Below are 3217 nucleotides of genomic sequence, written 5' to 3'. Positions count from 1 at the left end.
AGGGGCAGATTTGGGTGGGATGTCTGAAAAAAGAAAAGTAGGAAACAACTCATCACATTTCCTACAGCCAAATATTTGAGGCCCCCGTTCTTATGTGAAGACTCAGAGCTGGAGTCTCCGGTGTCTGAACTAGGCTTAGAAACCACCATGCTCATGACTCCAGGCCACTTTCTCTCTGTCAGGATTCAGGATGCCCTGTGTGCCCTAGAGGGTTCCCAGGCTCTGGAACCCAAAGATGGTGAGGGAAAGAGAGAGGCTGAAGGAGAAAAGGCTGAGGAGGGTCCAGGGACAGAAACAGAGACAGGCCTGCCTGTCTCCACACTGAACTTCTGCCCAGAGATCCAGATTGACACAGCAGACAAGGAGATAGAACAGGGAGATGTTACCATCTCCATTACAGCTTTACTGGAGGGGCCGGAAAAGACCTGCTCCTCACGGCCCTCATGCTTAGAAAAGGATCTCGCCAATGATGTGAGCTACCTTGATCCTAGTCTGCCACCAGTTGTGCTTTCCTCCTCTCCACCTGGTCCTCTCAGCTCAACCACCTTCAGCTTTGAGCCCCTAAGCAGTCCAGATGGCCCAGTTGTCATCCAGAACCTTCATATCACTGGCACCATTACAGCCCGAGAGCACAGTGGCACCGGATTCCACCCATGCACACTCTGTACTGTGAAATATGAGACAGCCCTTGATGGTGACAACAGCAGCAGCCTGCAGCAGCTGGCCTGCCACACTGAATCATCGCTATCGGGTTCTTAAATCTGCAGGTCATCAGGAGAAGAAACCGGATCTACAAAAGTTCATTAAAAATGTGAAGGATCCTAAAAAGCTCTTTCCAGATCTTCCATTTGGAAACATGAACAGTGACAGAGTAGAGCCCGTAAGAGCCTCCTAGAGTAATTCCTAAAGCGACTGTGTGCCATTCCGGAGATCACTAACAGTGAGGAGGTGCAGGAGTTCCTTGCTCTGAACACAGATGCTCGCATTTCCTTTGTCAAGAAACAATTTATGGTCTCTAGAATAGAGAAAATGGTGGTGAATGTCATTGTGGACACCCTGAAGACAGCGTTTCCTTGCTCTGAATCCCAGAGCCCCACAGAGGAGCTGAGTGAGGCCGAGACTGAAAGCAATTCCCGTACAGAAGGCAAGAAGGCCAGCAAGTCCAGGCTGAGGTTCTCATCCAGTAAAATTTCTCCAGCACTAAGAGAAGAGAAAGATAAAGAAAGAAAGAGAGAGAGAGAGAGAGAGAGAGGAAGGACAGAAGGAGAGAGATTTATTATGAGAAAAGGACTCCTGTGGTTATGAAGGATGACAATCTCAGTATTTCCAGGGTGAGTTGAAATGTTGGAGGCACACACAGAAGAAGCAATGGTGTAGTTCTTGTTTGAGTCCAAAAATTGAGAACCAGGAGAGCTGATAGTGCAATTCCAGTTTAACAACCAGCAGGATGAAGACCCAGGAGGAGCCAATATGCCAGTTTCAGTACGAAGGTAGGAAAAATTCTCCCTTACTTGGAGGAGGTTTGACCTTTTTGTTGTATTTAGCTCTTCAGCTGATTGGATGAAGCCCACTCACATTAGTGATGGCTAGCTGCTTCCTGGTCATCCTCCCTTATCTGTAGTTCTGCATTTTCATTAACACATGGTCAAGCATGATTCAAATATGTCAAACAGGAAATTTCAGAAATAAACAATTCATACGTTTTAAATTACATGTCATTTGGAGTAGCATGATGCAATCTCACAGCATCCCACACCGTCCCTGGTAGGATGTGAATCACTACTTTGTCCAACAGATCCATTCTGTATACACCACCCACCCATTAGTCACTTAGTAGCTGCTTGGTTCTCAGCTTGACTGTTGCAGTATAGCAAGGCAGCGGCAGTGCTGGTGTTCGAAGACCCCTTATTGTACTTCATAATGGCCCCAAAGTGTAATAGTGGTGATGCTGGTAATTTGAATATGCCAAAAGTAAAGTGTGTCCTCTAAGTGAAAAAGTGAAAGTCCTCAACAAGGAAAAACACTGTATGTTGAAGTTGCTAAGATTCACAGTAAAAGCGAATTTTCTGTCCATGAAATTGTGAAGAATTAAAGAAATTCAGGCTATTTTTGTTTTCCTATCTCAAACTGCAAAAGTTATAGCCACAGTGTGTGATAAGCGCTTGGTTAAGATGGAAAAGGTTTTACATTTGTGGGTGGAAGAAATGAACAGAAATATGTCCTGATTGACAGCCGTTAGATTCAGAACTATTTGTGGTTGCAGGCATACACTGAAGATTTTTGAAGCTATCTCCCTTCGAAGGATAAGAAGAAACTACTGTACTCAGTGTACCAATGCACATGTTTATCTCATCCAAAACACCCTCATAGAGAGACCCAGAATAATAATAAATAGCGGAGTACCTAGAGGAGCAGTTACAAACAAAATTTACAATCACCTGTAGTTAAGAGTCCTAATTTCCTAATTAAATTGCTCTTTATTTAATTTAGTCTATATTTTGATTGAAATCCTTGTAAAGAGTATAGTAAAAATTATTGATATTTGCATATAACACTGTCAAAAATATAGAAATTATATTTTTAATGTATGTAGTGACTTAAAATTTAGAGTACATTTTCATATTTTTTATTCCATTGGATCCCAACAATTTTATTTTATGGTATATGCTCTTACCTTTATTTTTCCAAGTGACTATATATATAATTCTACTTTGATTGTTAAAGAGGATTCATTTTTTGTTATGTTAATTTTATTTAAATTATATGTATGAATTCTACATATTCCATATGAAAACTACTTTATAGAAGCTTTTTGTTATATGCTGATAATGTTCATAACTAGAATCTAGTGGTTACTTTTGCAGCATTTGCTGACTGAATAAATGCATATCACTATTGGTTATATGCTGGTCTATGGCGCTCCAATTTGATACTATATCCAGATGAATACAGGTACAAAATGATAAACGAGTCATTCATGAATAGATGCCATTAAATTATAAATGAGTGCAGGGTATAGAGCTTGTGTTTGATATCACAGTTGATCTCGTAGTATTAATTACCAAAATTATAAAATTAACCTTTCTAAGTGTTTTAACAATTTCTGAATTTATCATTTAAAATGGTACATGATTAGTAAAAGGACAAAATATTCTGTGATCATCAGAAGCTCATATGTATATTATCCTTAAGACATAGATTTTCAAGTTAAATATTT

General features: G+C 40.2%; 1 pseudogene; it reads left to right on the top strand.

The window, feature by feature from the left end:
- Positions 1 to 4: 4 nt before the first annotated feature.
- Positions 5 to 1197, top strand: LOC112617859 (annotated as a pseudogene).
- Positions 1198 to 3217: the final 2020 nt, after the last annotated feature.

The sequence above is a fragment of the Theropithecus gelada genome, unplaced genomic scaffold (genome assembly GCF_003255815.1).
Source record: "Theropithecus gelada isolate Dixy unplaced genomic scaffold, Tgel_1.0 HiC_scaffold_5260, whole genome shotgun sequence".
In the NCBI taxonomy this organism is placed as follows: domain Eukaryota; kingdom Metazoa; phylum Chordata; class Mammalia; order Primates; family Cercopithecidae; genus Theropithecus; species Theropithecus gelada.
The sequence above is the reverse complement of the archived record's forward strand: the minus strand, read 5'-3'. Positions and strand labels throughout refer to the sequence as shown.